This window comes from Micropterus dolomieu, linkage group LG20, assembly GCF_021292245.1.
Source record: "Micropterus dolomieu isolate WLL.071019.BEF.003 ecotype Adirondacks linkage group LG20, ASM2129224v1, whole genome shotgun sequence".
NCBI classification, from domain to species: domain Eukaryota; kingdom Metazoa; phylum Chordata; class Actinopteri; order Centrarchiformes; family Centrarchidae; genus Micropterus; species Micropterus dolomieu.
Window position 1 is genome coordinate 18,937,350 of NC_060169.1, and position 17,464 is coordinate 18,954,813.

At 42.2% G+C, this 17,464-nt stretch overlaps 1 protein-coding gene across 1 annotated transcript in view; it reads right to left on the minus strand.

Moving 5' to 3' along the window:
* Window positions 1–17,464, minus strand: part of zfhx3b (zinc finger homeobox 3b) — a 111,094-nt gene that overhangs the window by 29,226 nt on the left and 64,404 nt on the right. The gene's annotated exons all lie outside the window — the stretch shown is intronic.

Here is a 17,464-nt window from a genome sequence, read left to right on the forward strand (position 1 = left end):
CCTGTTCAAGTATTCAGCCCTGCAGTCATCACACATCCAATCTTAGCTCACCACATGACTACCCACAGCCAAAACCACTTTTATGATGTTACATTATCCCCAACACTCACTGTTTATCCTGTCAGTTATAAAACATTGCATACACTGTATATAGAGGTTGACAACGTGTTCTCAAACTCTGGTATGTGTCATTATCACAGATACACTTTGAATTACATCTCTGAACCACATGGCTATTCTCACAGTCCCTTTCCTGATGACAGCTCTTGCTCGTGGATAGAATGACAAACATCTTACTTTTTTCTCCTGAAAGGGTAAATAGAGGTGCAAATACAGTACGTCATGCTTATAAATGAAAAACACATTAAAGAAAATTCTGTTTTTTTATTTGACTTTTTATTTTCTGCTGTGTATGGGAAAGAAAATATTTTTCTCTGTAGGCTTAAAAAAGTTGGATATTTAACAGTATCTAGAACATATGTTGCTATTTATATGGCAATATAAAACAGTGTTGCTGGTAAAGGTTGACTAAATACTAAAGCTACAAAATCATAGGAGGTGTTTATTACCATAACACAAGTTGAATTATTCTAAACAACTTCATGTATACATAGGGGGTTATTTGGTTTAAAAAAAAATCTATGGAAAAACTGTATTACTGACAGGACACAAGCAATTTCTTCCATTTCCTGCTTGCTGATACAAATGCTGTAGGAAACAGCGGTCTGAGCACAGTGATTGGTGTGGGGATTGGGTTGTTACACATTATTGCTAAAAGCTGATCCTGTGATCCAATGATCCTGTGTTTAAATAAAGATATTTAAAAGGGATGACTAGCTCCTAGTAAAACAGCATATTTAAGTGTTCCCTGGATCCCACACACATGAATACATTTTATTCTTTTATTTTTAACCATGTTTCTATTATGTTTCCAAGGCAACCCATGAATTCCATCCAGTGCAGTCCATCCCATGCTGGTGAGGCGGATCTTAAACATTCCCAGAAAACCAGAGATCTCCTGCCGAGTCCTAAAATCCCATCTAACTCCTGCCTGCATAAATCTCCACAACTCCACGAGAATTAGGATACTGTAGAGCTGCATAGGTGCTCAGATTACAAAATAATCCCCAGGTAAATTTTTTCACCTTTAAAAAAATGGGGCAAGGTGTCATTTCTTAGCCATGTGACACTTGTAGTGAGACTAATTCCCCACCTACACATTAATACATACTTTGTGCTTAAACATAACTCTGTTAGGCAGCCAACATTCTAATGCTATTCAGCTTTCCTGTTCACACCCCCAACTTCCTGCGCACATACTGTACATGCTCACATGTGCGCTGATGTTTTTTTTTTCCTTGTGTTTTCAATGTGTCTTTATTTAGATGTTTAATTGATGTATATGACACTTTTAGCACTCTCAACACAGAGCCCTGTACACAATTTATGCAGAAATGCAGACATTTAATTCCAGGAGCAGTGTTACATCTTTTAAGTGGCAAATGGCTTTGCCTATTCCTCTTCTCATCTCCAACGGTATTACAGAATGATTAAAGCCAGGGCAACCATAATTAATGAAAGGTCATGAGTGGCCTAAGAGTAGGATGCAAATGGAAGAGACACTAACTGTAGCCATAGATTAACTCTGAAAATAAATGAGAAGAAACACTCAAAGCTATGGCAGCAGGCCATTTCTAACCCAAATCTGAGAGATGTAAGGGACAATAGCCTGAAGGTTGTCTTCTAATTAATTGTCTTCATTAACCATCCTAATACAATGATATGAAACAGTTCCATTAATCTAATCATGCAAGCTGAATAAGCCCATTGCCGACATAGAGATTACACTCATTTGTTCTGAACATATAAATATCAGCTTTGCTCTGCCAGTCACTCATTGGGGACAGTCCATAGTCTCTCTGTTCCAGCATCTCGCAGACAGACACGCACAGATGTACGCACACACTCACATACCATACAGGCGCTTAGCAAGTCTTCCCCTCTTGTGTTTTGCCAGTGAGTGCAGAGGCTTAATCAGACCCATAGGTGTCACTCTATACAAGCTGGGAGAGAGCAACTTACTCACACACATTAATGAGGTGCGGGGGGAAGGGGCCGAGCAGCAACAGACAGAAACACACGGGGAAGGGGAAAAGGGAAGAAATATGTGGAGATGACAAAAGCAGATGCTATGCAAGACGCGTCCGGTGAAGATGAGACTCTGAAAACGGCAAGATTACCTTCAGATGAGAGAGAGCGGCCTTCCTTTCCCCTGAAGAGCAGTGATTACACTAATGCTAATCAGACTGACAAGCACAAACGGCCTAATAAATAATTGATGGTAACCACTGCACTTTCCAGTATTCCTTCCCAGACTGTAGAGAAGAGCAGCAGCAAGTAATAATAGTCACTCTAGATATCTTTCACTAGGTCAGGCTCCTCCTCCATCCTCGGCCTCAGCAGAATACACTGCTATGATGATAACTGCCTTTCTTAAAGTACAGAATCACAGTCCTACCTGAGAATGGCTCCAGTGTTCTTCAAACGGCAGTGACAGCCTTTTCTTTTTTGTTGCATATAAAGTAGTTCAGTCAACAGCACTGTCTTGTCTATCTCTCTTGGTTTTCGTAAGTCCTGGAGAACCAGCGCAGGGGCTGAGATGAGCTTGTCCCTCTCCCCGGCACTCGAGTACTGGAAGCGAGGGTTGAGCTCTGCTTCTCTCTGGGCTCTTGTGTGGAGCTGTGTGTCTAAGCTCTCATTACTCTCATTATGATTATTGAGGCTGTTGTTATCATTTTAACCAGGTGTCACAGGACCGCACTGTAATCAGAGGTGTGTGCTCCCCCCCCCCGCTTGATCCAAGGCCGGACAGCTTCCTTTTCTTTAACGCTGCACTGTCGGATAAAAAGCAATCTTATTTCACACTTCACAGACTCTATCTTTCTCCCCTACTTTTTCTTTTAAAAAATCCCCCTCTTGCTCCCCTCCATCATCCCTTGCACCCCTTCCTTATATCAAAGTTGGCCTGACTCTGGACTACAGGGTGCAAAATGAAAGTGACAGGAGGGTACCATGGGACAATGAGACACAGGACCCATGCCGAGGGCTTTCATGCATTGTCCGCTCCTCATATCAGCACCTCTGCGCCCCATACGCAAGACCCCCCTTTTAAAGCACAACACACAGGAAAACACTCCCACCCCTCATAACCCCCCTCCGACCGACACACTCACAGAAGCTCCCTCCTTGCATCCTCACAAGCTACCTCTCATAAAACCACAACAGAGCAAAACATGCCCACAATCTAGCCAGAGACAAGAGGGGCTTTTGCTTATGAACAACCAATAAACCACAACATGGTATTATCAGTGACCATACTGGTGCACTACAAAGCATTGCTGAGTTAAAATGTGGAAACGTGGACAGTAATATTTAAAATGAAAGTGTAATAAAATACACATTGCTATACATCAGAATCAATGTAGCAAAATGTCCACAAAATGCACCAAACACTAGATGCCACACACACACACACACACACACACACACACACACAGGTGTATTTGTCTCTGTACTCTTCTTTTCTCACTCATGCTCTCACTCCCTCTCTCCCACACACTTTCACATTTTGAAAGGAAAGAAGAGCAAGCTACCTCAGCACTGTTGGTCGGAGTTACGTGTTAGATTCCTGACCTGTCTATGGGGGGACTCGCTGGCCTCTCCCTGCTGGCCCTGCTGTGACCTCAGGATCTAAATGTGAATGAATACTTTGTGTCTCCATGGGGCTGAGGGCAAGAGGAGGGAGGATGGGAGGCAGGGGGTAGCAGAGGAAGGAGGAGGTGGTGCAGGAGATGGAGTGGGGGCTACACAGTTGGGCAGCTAATAACTAAAAAAACTTTAAACGGCAAGTTAATCACAAACAGCAGTGATAGCTCACACTGCCTTAGAACAATATCGCAGCGCCCCCTCCTCCATCGCTCTACTGGTCTCCCAGTGGTGCCTGCTCATCAAACCAGCCCCATAGGTCTTCAACACAACACTTAATTTGATCCCCCTTGCCTTTCAAAGTCACTGGCTTTTTTTAAAGGACACTCAGTGCAGTCTGGTCACAAAGAGTTACACATATAAGTCATGTTTTTCAACAGAATTCTTTAACATGAAATTACATTTATACACACTTAATGTGAGTTGGCTTTTTTGTGCTCCTGATACTTAGTAAGTTAGGAACTGTCACTGAGCACCAAGTAAAGCATTATCTCACGGGAAATGATACTAATTAGAAATACTTCTCGTGGTAATGGCATGTTTAGATACATTACAAATAAAGTGAGTGCTGCTCTAGTTCTTTTCTCTTTGTGTTTTACTTGAGTGATGAAAGAGGAGGATCTAGGTTAATGTGGCTACACAGGGAGTGAGCATTCAGGGACTGCTCACTCCTCTGCCCCAGCTGACACACACACACACACACACACACACACACACACACACCAATCTGTGACTTCCTTGAATGTTCAAGATGATGGCCAGTCACTAACACATATTACGTCCACAATGGAAGATGCAGGCTGTACTTTTCCCTGCTGGGGTGGTGAGCTAAAAGCCTGGATAGGGGGCAAAAACATCACTGGGCAGTACTCTTCCATCTACTCTGCCTGAGGGACATTGTCCTGTACAAAGAGTCACTCTGCCTCTCTGCCACCCCCCGTCATGCATTTATGCTTGTCGTCTTCCATCGCTGCCTCCTCTTAAATCAACCTCCTTTTATTAATGCATCTTTTTCTTTTTCTTCCAGCTCACACTACAATGCCTTCACCTATATGGGGCTATTCAAAGGGACCAAACAGAATTGGGGTGGGTTGACTGAGTGTGGGGGTGGCTGAAGAGGTGGGTGGGTGGGGGGGACACTGTCATGAAGGGCAATCACATCAACTCTGAAATATTCACCAGTGGGTTGGAAAATGCGATGGTACAGTTATGACAGACGAACAGGCGACTCCCCCCCACTGTAGCCCTCAGTCCCCCGCCCCTCTCTCCATCAGGGCGGAAGCATGGTGGACACTCTGAATATGTATAACCCGGAAAAAGTATTGATTTTTCATTTGGCAAAAAAGGGACACAAAAATCACATAACCTGAAACTGTCACAGCTCTTTTGTTCATAGCTCATCTCTCCTGATGTTTGGCTTTTGCCACAAACTCTCTTTAATTACCAGGTACAGCGAGCTTCAGAGCCCTTCTCCACAGAGACACAGCCACATACAGCCTGCTGGGCTTAACAAGACAGCCCACATCTATTATATATGACATACACCCAGTAGCTTTTGTTTCATATCTGACTAATAAGCGGACTGAATATGACTATAACCACAGTTTGTTTTGTTATTATCCACAAGATATAGTGCAAAAAGCTTTCTTGAAGAAAACCTTGAAAATTGAAAATATAGCATGCCACATTAAAAATATCATGTTCATATTAAAAACTAAAGCTTGATAGCCCAAGCATTTATTTGATGCGCTTTTCTGAAGCGGTTCTGCTTAACATGAAATTCTATTATCGATCCCAGTTTTCCCAGGTAACTGGCAGGTGCTTGTATGTTTGTCTGAGTGTGCACACTTGTGTATGGTGTGTGTCCATTAACAGGTACTTATCTGTTTATCTCTCCTTTTAGGCACTGCAGACCAGTACAGTGGACTGTCTGAAAAAGATCTGTGCCTGTCGATTTATCGAATACAACATTTGCATATCTTTGTAGTGCATCCATCTGCCTGTGGACTATTCTGTGGAGGTATTAGCTCAGAAAATCAATGTTGCCATGGTTGGATGTATGTAGCGGCTACCTCGGCGCGTGTTAGGAGTCCGTCTCACAGCTCCCACATGGGTCCTATTTACATGAGTCCTGCCGGCAGAGGCTTTCCTGCCGGTCCTTCAATCTTTGTAAACTTAAAAGTACACAAACACATTTCTCAGCATGCCCCTCCAGAGTGGGCTGGTTTGCCATCCTCCTCGATGGTCATCCTGCCCTCCCTGTCTCCATCCACAGCCCAGGGCCTAACCGGCTGTTTGTTTATGAAAGCGTACGCCCAGATAAAACAGAATCTGACAAGGTTATGAATACCAATTTTGCTAATCAATTTTATTTAAAATATAAAATATAGGGTATCATTGATGTGTGTTTGCTCTCTAAAGTTTAACGGCCTGCTAAGTTCAGATGTTTCAGGATAGTTGAGAGGAGAGGTGGAGGATGGTGGGCTGGTGTTTGATCTTATTTATTTATTACACTTATTTTTATATATTACATCATACAACTGTATAGACATACATGGATACAGCTTGTAGAGGGACCTTACTATGGATATATATCTTTCTAGTCGAGACTGCAGTGGCTACACTGGGCAACTTTTCTTCTAACAACCACCCTGGCTGGTTGCTCATAGCTAATTGCTAAAGAAATCCAATGATTACACTGCACAGGCACTTTAAAACATCCATGGGAGTGCTACCACTTATTGAAAAAAAGAAAAACTCCTGCTACCTCTCTACATTCAGTTTCTAATACAAATCAAACACAGGGAGCTTTCTTTCACCATTTGTCTTTCTTTCTGTTCCTCTTTGCATAGCCCATCCATTACTTTCACATGAAATATGAAAAGGCAATATCCTCTCTGTGTTTGTACTGAAGCGTAATGCGATTGTGTTGTCATTTATAGGAAATAATCGCAAACCTCTCTTTCATTTTCCAGTTCAAATAACCATGAAAAATTAGCCTTCAATGTCAGGGAGGACAACAAAGGGATGCACACAGACTATTGCTTCACCACCGCGCTTGACATTTCTTCTTAATAGGAAAACGGGTGGCTGTTTCTATCTTTCTTTTTCAATCTTTTTCTGTTTCTAACCTAATTTTTTCCCTAATTAAAAAGTTCTGCACTCAGATCTTTGTAAATCTTTCGTGAGCCTGTACACAGTGTGGAGGGTCTATATGTGAGGAAGGTTAGCACCCCTACCCCTTTCTGCTAATGTCTACTGTTGGAAGGAGATGTCGCCAGACAACCACTACGGGGCCTAGGTCGCCGTGACTACTGTCCAGCAGCCTGATAGATAAATAATTCAAGAGCTATCAGACTCCCTGGCAGCAGAGCAGTCCCAAAAACACACACTTAGGACACAGCTTGTAAAGGCCTTCCTAACTGATCAGCATTTAGCCCTTACAAATGATGTACAACCTGATGTCTGTACAAGACCCCACACAATTAGCCTTGGCAGTAGTCAGAGGATCCTTTTAATTTAGAGAAATCTTTATTTTCAGTGTGAGCAGCAAAGTAATGATAATTGCTTTCTGTATTACGGCCATTAAAGGCTTAATAGGGAGGTTGTTTTCCACTGTAATTATGTACAAAATAATCAACCAACTTTGCAGTGCAATTATTGGAGATGCATTTAACCAAGTTTATGTTTAGCTCGCAACAAGGTATAGAGAAAGTGAACAAAACTGAATATCAATACTCCAAGGTTTAAAACCTTAATATTATATTAGCTGGTGAACAAAAATAGTAGCACAGATCACCTTTATTGCTAGTTTATAAGCCTCTGATCTATCAATATATGTATACTTATCATGGAAGATATGCCAATATCTGAGTGAGGTTATGTCTCATTCCAAACTGAAATCTAAAAAGACATTTACTCAGAGTCACATATTTTTACATTTCCCAAAAAGGCTGGCACTAAAATGCTACTGAAAAGCTACAAACCCTTAACGACACAGACACTACCAGCACAGGCCAGAGGTTTTAAAGCCTCTCTCTTTAAGACTGTTGTCCTCTTTTTCAAGTGACTACTTGTCAATCTTTGGATAGGTCAAATTAAAAATATATTTAAAACTAGATAACAAAATCATTACTAAATGTCTATTCAAATGCAGTGTTATGACTCTTATGGTTTTCCTAACATAATACCTGTGCATTCTTTTAAAACTGGATTTCATCTGGCACTATGGCTTGTGAAGCATATAATGAAATTTCCTCTCAAAAGGCTAATGAAAAAGACTCATCTCATGTAATTAGCCGCTCCTTTATTCACTTCTTGTAATGTTTTAATTTATTATCACATAATTCTAGCAGCATCATTTATTTATTTGATTATGCACGCACCTTACAGCCTTAATTACAAAATAGACTTGGATCCCGATGATGAGATGCAATGGACCAACTCAACCATCATTTGAACTAGTTATCCTTCTAATCTCAGTGGAATATCCAGCATGTATTAATATGAGCCCAATCAGTATGCCAAATTTCTTTAGGCTTTCAATTTTATCTTCAAAAATTCAAATATACCTATATGACAGTAGACAGAGCAGGCATAAACAGTTCACCCTGCATGATTGCTGTAAGGTTTATTTAAATGGCTAGTCCTACCACCTCCCTTCTCAACATTTCTCTCTTTCTAACCACAGTTTGTGTTGATAATTAGTAGATCTGTATAGCTTTGTTATTTTATAACAAAGCTATACAGTTTAAAGGTGTGTGCTTGTGGATTACACATATGTAAGCAAACTTTGGTGTTGTCTGATTCTCCATGAACATGTTGTAATACTGTGAAAGTGGGCTGAAAGCTCCTAGAGGGGTGGAGCTGTGCTGCCCGCTGTGCTGCTCTCCAGAGAAAGAAACTTGTAGTGATTACAGTCAAACACTGCTACTCAGTTATCTATGGCTCAGCCACAGGAGAGGGAGAGGAAGAGACAAGCAAAGGAAAAAATGACGATGATGATGAACTGATGATGTGGCTAAAACATGGGCCAGCTTTTCTAAAATGACCAAAATGACAAATAAGGCCAATACTTTTCTTGTAACATTTACCACATGCTAAAAAAGGATATATATGTATATATACCTCTCTCAACATAATAATAATAAATATAAATTTTGTAAATTGAAGGAAAGTAAGAATTAAAGGGATAGGAGTACATAAGTTTTACTTCTTCCTACTCCTTTTCACACATGTGATAGAAGTATGTTAACACAGGAAAGAAGGGTACTCTGTTTGCTGCTCATGTAGTTTTTTTCTCCTATGTTTTTAAACATGGTTTTATTTTATTTTTTTATATACTTTCTCTTGCATGTTTGAAATAAAGATTTCAATTCAATTTCAAGGAAAAGAAAAAAGAAAACCCATGACACCCCAGTAGCAATCACTTAGGCCAAAAACCCTTTAGGATGAGCACCATGACCGTCTGATGTCCACTACAAGACAACCGTTTGCAACATTCTTCCCAAACACTGTCAAGAGCAGCTCTGTAAGGGAAGAGGTATTATTAAAAAGACATTTCAAATGCCCTTGGATTCTGAAGTGGCGGCCAATTAAATGTCTTTGCAGCATCCATTTTGTGCCAAGTGAACAGGTATGAGTAGGAGGGGGAGGGGAAAGATTTGATGGCAGCCGGGAGGAAGAGGGGAGAGCTCGCTGGCAGGTAGGTGTGGTACCTGATTGGCCCATCAGCAGACTCCACTGAAAAGATTTTTCATTTATGCACATTACATCACATCATATAATTCATCTTGCTGTTATGTTAATGGTCTAAAAATCACATTTGCAGCATTTGTAAAATGCAAGGATTTTCTACCCACCTCCTCCTCAGTTTAGTGCTGACTGTGCATGTAGGCATGGAAATGAGCAGGTCAGTCAGAGTTGTGGAGTCCCTAGCCTCTCTAAGGCATGGCAAGGGACTAACAACCCATGCCCTACGGAGTCCAAGCCTGCTGCTAAATTGGTGATGTCCCCATCCCGCGTTTCTATTGTATGCAGGGCCGTGGTTGTTAGTGTTGCTGTTGTTTTTATAATGGGTGCTGTTATTGTCCTTGCTGTAGAAGACTCTTCTCACTCATTAGCCAGAGGTTGGCGAGTTAGGGGTGAGAGCCCAGTAAGGTAAAAAATTAATTATTCATCTTAGTGGTTGGTGTTTGGGTGCTTGGGTGCTGCTGTGGGGCCTAAAGCTGGGACTCTAACTAGCAGAGGTCTGCCTCTGGAGGACTGCTGGAATAAACAATTGAAAAAATGTTATGCCGTGGGTGTCAGCTTCCAGGAGAAAGCAAACCCTAATCACCAAACTAATCATTAAAACAAGCTGCCTACTACTAATAATATGTCTCTCTGTGGATTCATGGTTCTTCCACTGTGTACTGATCCAACATCCTAAAGCTCCATCATGTCCTCAGTCTAGATCCTGCTTCTGGCTCATGAATGGGCCCAGATACCCCCCCCCCCCTCCATTCAGCCATGTCCTCTGTTGGCTCCAGCCAGGACCAGTGGCCTCCTGAGAAGGCTGTGATAAGAATTCATTTCTTCCTATTATGTGCTCTTGTCCACTGCCTCAGTTCATCAGTTCAGTGCAACCAAGTCAATGAAAGGGCCTGTAATGAAGCAATCAGATGCAGCCTGGTTCTCTGGGCCCGGCACTCCAATCCCGGCTCCCAGAGCCTAGCTCCCAGTGCAGGGTGTGTGTTGGGGTGGGGGTGGTGGCGAGGGGAAAATGGACACAGTCTGCACAGAGGCATTAATTCAAGACCTTGCCTTTCATAGACTGGAGTATAAGCTGTTCTCACATGTGCTTCACACCAGGTCTGCTGTCTCCTGTGGGTTCAGAGAATCATCCAGTTTTAGAGAGCCCCATTAGTTTAACCAGGCTTTAACACTGCCACTAAACCAACCAGTCAGGCATCTGTGGGATTCTGTGTTCAGGTGACCAGTTACAGTGGTTTGAGCTCTCTCCCTCTATGCTGCATCTAACCTTTTCACTCCATTGTCTCCACTGCCATCCCCTCTCTACTGCCTCCACCTCTTGCATCTCGTCAACATGTGGAAACTATTATGGGGAGTTTGGGAGAGGAATGTATGTGTTGAATCTTAATCGGTGCCTTAAAGTAGAGGATTCTTGTTCTCCTTTGTCTTGTAATACGGTGAAAGTTTCATTTCAAATTAAAAAGCGCCCTTTTGATCTACCTAATATTGTTTTCTCTCCCTTCAGGGGCTGGAAATGGTCGACATTATCTTTGATCAGCCTCCCTGCCTTATCCTCTCTTATACACACACATATACAGAACAAACACACATGGTTGAAGTATTTTATGGTCTGTGTTATGGAGTGGTCAGGGTTCAATGCTAGGGTGCCAAGGTCCAAAAAATATAAACAGCACAACAATGATGCTTACAAGTCACTAACAGACCTAATGCAGAGAAACTTTGACTCTGTCTCACTTAAAAACGTAAGGGGTTGCCCGAATTCCATATTTCCCCTTCATCCACTCCATCTGTATCTCCTTTTCCACCCTCCACAGTTCACCTGCTGCCAGCTCTGGCAGAAAGACCCTGCGGCTGGATTCTACCTGACAAGAGCTCCTTAACAAGCAGCAGTCATTAACCTCAGGAGCAGGCAGCTGCCATGTGATGTAGTGCACTCGGCCTGCTGCAGAAGGGCCCTATTGATCCAAGACATACTTGGTGCCTTCCTGGATGTTTATAATCAATATGCAAATGGACCGCGGCATTGATTCAATATTAATTTTCAATTAGGGAATTCTCAGGGGGTCCTGGGGGGTCAATACAGAACCATTCAGAGCAAAGGTTTGAGCAAGTTGCAGGCATTGACGTTCCTCTACCCAAGACAACTTACTTACTGTTTATTTAGCCTGCCCTGCTGTAAGTCCCGATTAAGGCTTCAGATAATAGGCAGAGAGACAGATGGGCCTTTCTGCACTTCTGCAACACCCATTGCATAAACTGGAGTTAGGTCTAAAGGGCTTGTCCCAACTAATAAGTCATCATCTCACACTTTGTTCTGTTTCTTATTTTGTTAAGTCTGGTAAGGTAGGAAAACTTAAAGTATTAAAATTAACTTTTCATTAACTTATTTGTCTTTACATGTTGGTAACAGCTCTCCTGTACAAAGTCAAAAACAAGTGATAAATATATGAATGCATGCATTATACATGCCTACATGCAGACACACTATTGTTCTCACATTTATGTGTGACTTATTAAAAATACAACAAAATTAACACAAATGATGCTTGTGCGTTACAAGGCTAAACAAACACATTTTTCAGACAAGCTTCCATAATTAATTGAAACCAACTGCAGCCGCCATGTAATGCTCAATGAGTGAAAAGCATTTACTGTAAATGGGTAGAGGAAGGCATGGAGGGTAGGGCCTGACAAGCAGCATGACTGTCATTTACTTAACACACTATTGTTTCCACAGTCAGACATACAGTTTCACACCAACTGTCACACTATCCTTGCTCATTTGTTCCTGAATAATAACCATGCACTAAAATGCAGAAAACCCTGTTTTATTTACATCATATGAAGATAAGATGAATGGACATGTTGAGGAATGAATGAGGTAGTGAATTCCAGGTAAAACAATTCTTAATTTAAAACATAAAAACAATGGTTTTGATTTATAAGCATGCTATTATTCATGTACAGACAGTGTGTCTATCAGAGAGAGTTGTGGTTTGTTACTTGGCTCTGACTCTCTGGCTTGCTCACTGTTGCAAGTGTCAAGACAATCAGGCTTTTGTGGCTATGGACACGCACTATAGACATATTCTTCACCACATAAATTACACAGCACGTAACATGCATAACTAGAGGTGTAATAATTACAAGGTTCTGGGGTTATTGGCCAACAAACGTGTTTGTCATATTACAGTCATCTGTGCTATTGGTTCATTTTTTATTGAGGACATCTGAAACCTCACTCTAATTCTGTACCTCTGCGTCTGCAGTACAGATAGATTCAGAGACGAAGAGGAAGGAGGAGATGGAGATTTAGAAGACAGAGAAAGATGAAGGATCCTTACAAAAGCAAAAAAAACGTTTCTACAAGCTTGAATCCCCACAGAAAGGAACAAGATGAACTGGATTATGTTAGAATATGAAGCTGTGCCGACTTACTGACCCTACAGCTTCAAGGCAGAGCCAACAAACGATGTTGTGTCACTTTAGTATAATTTTAAATGTCTAATATGAATATGTATTTTCAATTTGTTTGATAACATGTGCAATCAATTCACAATATATTTTTCTCTATGGTGACTGTGAATAGACTGGGCCAGAGTGCTGCCTTATAGCCATGGTAACTCACAGAGCAGTAAAGAGGCAGCATGAGAAAATTGCTAAGAGTATAAAAGAGATAACCTGGTTGGACTATTCGCTTTCCTGTAGATGCACTGCCTGAGGTAATTGGTTTAGGGATAACATTAATTACCACATTGCTCATTAATGGATGAAGCCTTTATTGGTTCCATTGATCAGCAGGACCTGTTAGCCATCATCCTAAGCAATGGTGGATGTAACAAGCTTACATATTGGCATATCAATTAATGCAATCAATTCCTGTCCAGCAGTTGCCATTCCCCCTGTCCACCCCACCCACTCCAATCACCCCTTCTTACTCCTCTATCATGTAGGGCCGGGACAAAAGACCCATGCCAAACCAAAGTTTATTAAGAGATTTCCTAATTGTTCCTTAATTTAAGGTCATTGCACACTAGACTGATTGAGGTGACGTTAGGGTGCCGTGGCAAAACAATACTCTGATTGGCCACTAGTAAGAGTAGTCCAAGGGATTACAGGGCCTGAAATTACACACGGGAGGTGCAACATAGAAGCCACACACTACTGAGAGAAAGAAAGTTTCACCGTTCTGACACACATGCTGTAACAACTGTAATATGATATTCTAACTGTACTTAAGCCCTTTTCTTTCAAAAGTTTAGTTGTTTTTTTAAGCAAAGAAATGTGCATTCTATCAATATACACATGTAACGAATTGCTCCTCAAGTACATCGTAAAACATTACAGACTTGTTATTATATTAGAAGACGATCTTAAAGTGATAGCAGAATCCAATTTAGAGATTTGATATGCAGTATTTGATGTGCAGTAGTGGGTCAACCCTTTCCTTTACATTGGCATCACAAGTTGTGCCTTTAACTTTATTCTACTCAGGATAAAATGCCTGCTTGGTTTCAAACTTCCTGTTTTATGTAAGATCAATGTGCCTTTTAGGGAGTCATTGATTACAATGTGGAATCCTCCCTGCGTCACGAATTCTCCAAAAAGGGCAACTGACTTCAAATTCAGGGCTGGTGTGCAGTGGTATAACGTGGTGAAATGGGTAGAACATCAGGAAAGAATGAGGGAGCAGGGTGTGATAACTGAGAGCACACCATGACAAAGTGGAGGGATTTACCATTGGGCCCGCAGCACTTCATTTGCTTAATAACAGATCATTCTATAAGAAAGTGGCTGCTCTGAGGAGGATATCACCCAACGAGGATGTCTCACTTGCAGAAATCCTATTTGAAGACAACACCTTTTGAGCGCTCATCCTCCTCCACGCCTAAGACGATCAACGCGCATGACAGGCCCCATTAATATGACGCCCCGTGTAACCTTGCTCTTTCTCCCTCTCTTCCAACAGGAACAAAACTGATAGCCAAGAAGGAGGGGCATTATGTTCTGACTGAGCATGTAACGGGAGGGATGGTGTTCGTTTTGAAAAGATGTCTTACATATCCTCCTCTGAGCCACCTGGAGCCACCTTTTAAAGGAGGCGAGAGAAGTACGTGGAACATGGAACGGGGTGGGAGGTGCGTTTGTGTGGAATCATGTTGGAGCCAACATTGCCCTCTGTGATGAACATACCCAGGAGTCTATCACAGAAAAATGCATAGGGTTTTGAGTCCTATCTGACGCAATCTTTATTACATCTATAATTCCCTGACCAAAAGGTATCCCACTACATTACATTTCAGAGAAAACAGACAACAATAACCTGACTTAAGCAGTCATACAAAGACAGCACACCTGAATCCTTGGTTCACATATTAAAGCCTAAATTCTTGTCCTACCTTGTTTAAGTACATATTTTATTGTAGCTACAATTAATTCCTAAATACACTATGTGGAACAGGCCTCTGGTGATTGCCACTGCAATTCTGTGAAGGTCACTGAGAGTGAGAGGAGACAACATGTTTGTCGGATGGTGTTATGTGTCGTGTTAGAGACCAGGCGCCAGGCAGTTAGTCGGACACCCCTTGCACATTCCATGCGGGACCTCCTGAAGGCCCCTGTCCCCTGAGCAACGCACAAGTGGGCTGAGCAATTAACAATTTCATGCTGATTGCCTGAAGCATGTTTTGCTATGCCATAAAGATAATAGCATGAAGGGTGCAGCAGCAGCAGCAGCAGCAGCAGCCCCCACTCACCCTCCTCCGGTGTTCCTCTATTGCTTCCATCTCTCAATTCTCTCCTGTGCAGTTCACATGTTGGAATGGTGCTCTGCCTGCTTGCTTCATTAAAGACACTCTCCCTGCTTAGAGAGCGCATTTAAAAAAAAAATATATATAAAGATGACTCCCTGAAGAGTAAACAGGGATGATTATTAAAGGGAAGGAGAAAACTAGAGTCTTGGTCTCCCACTGGCTTCTTGATTTGAAAGTCTAATTTGGAAACTGCACACAACAGGCGTGCAGGTAGACAAAACAAACAGGTTCTATTTCCCCAGACAAAGGGAGCATGCTCAGAGTGGCTGCTGGTGACAGTCCTCATCTTCCTTATTCTCTCCCCCACCATGGCATGACAGCAATCCACTCTGACCATGGAGCTCACCGCTGTGCAACAGGAAAATCTGTGCACCACTAAACCTGCTATTCCTCTACAGAGCAGAGTATTTATGAGTGCAAAACACTGCAAGAACATGGCACCGAACATGGGACTTCCCACGTGCGCGCGTGTGTGTGTGTGTGTGTGTGTGTGTGTGTGTGTGTGTGTGTGTGTGTGTGTGTGTGTGTGTGTGTGTGTGTGTGTGTGTGTGTGTGTGTGTGTGTGAAGCTACACTGGCAAATCTGAATTATCTTTATGTTACAATTGTAAATACCTATTTGTCTAGCAAATACCAGGCAGTTTTAAGGCCTTGAAAATCATTTTGTGTATTTTACTTACTAATGTGTGGGCAACTGACTGTAGCACATTGTCCTAACCAGGTTGAGCTCACATTAACCATATAGTATAAAGCTTCCCCCTGTGTAACAGGGGGAAACTTTCTGTAACTTCAGTTTACTTTTGTCAGTAGTATCATTGTGGCAAATGGCCCCGGAACACAGTGTGCATTTCATTTTCGGAATATATTATAAGTTAAGAATGGGAAGTCATTTTTTAAAATTAAAATACACTTGAAGAATGACCGACTCCATTCAGTTTGACATTCTCAGTATTCAGACGGCCACATTATTAACAATATACCCCCATTGTCATTGTTTTTACTATGTGAAAACAAATCCAAAAGACATAAGGAGTAGCTGTGGACAAAGGGTTGCGGCACCAGCCCCCTCAGCCCCTCTGGCCCACCCTCTCTGACCCCCCAACCTCACCCTCCCACCTCACCTCCCAGGCTTTTGGTTGCCCTTCCACCCCCCGGCTGTGTGTGAAAGTCCAGCTGGCGCACTGACAGTCTCGACACCGCAGCTGAACATAGCTGCATTACAGGCCCCATATTGTTTATGATATGGAGCCTGTCATTAATTTGCATTCTTAAGTGGCACACACACACACACTTACCATGCGATAAGGAGAAACATGTTTTTGCGTTAATTTATACGATACAATGTCACACCCCCAACCCCAGACACACCAACAACACACACACACTTATAAATTGCAGTCACATCCCCCTGCTAGAAGGGGATGATAATTGTGGACGGCCAATAAATTACTGCTGCCTCCACATCAATTATAAGCATCACGTCTGGCAATGAGGAAAATGAGATCTTGTGACAAATTTCATGAGGCTTGGCTGCCCAGCAGCCTTTCTTAACATGCTACAGATAGCAATCCCTTATCTAGCCTCTGTAATGGGGAGCTACGGATAGAGAGATGGAGCTGCAGCCATTTAATTAAAAAGCTGGGGGTAGGGGGTGGAGAGGTGTAATTCATTGAAAAGGCACAGGAAGGAGACAAAGCCTTTGTCTCCAATACATATTTTGCTCAATATTGTCACTCATCAAAGGCCAAGCTTGTATCTCCTCTGACAGCAATTCTGGAGATTTTTTCCTGTCTTTGTGCTCACCCCTCCACTATTTTTTTCTCTGTTTCTCTCCCTCTTCTTTCCTTGTTTTTTATATTTCCCAGGAGTCCCCTGTTTTCTCCACTGGGACAGCTACAGCGTTTTTTTTTTACGAATGACTGCGGTGGACAGACAGTGGCACTGAATGAAATGGCCCCTGCACCTAATTGTATTCCCACCTGGGGAAGGCAGGCAAGGGCGGAGGCTTCAAGAGCACAGCAATGAGGATTTATGGCAGATAGGGAGACGGCAAAATAAAACACCAAAAGGGATGGCTCTTAAATCTCATTCCCAGTGCAATATTCAATGTAGTTGCAATCGGGTGTGCTGATA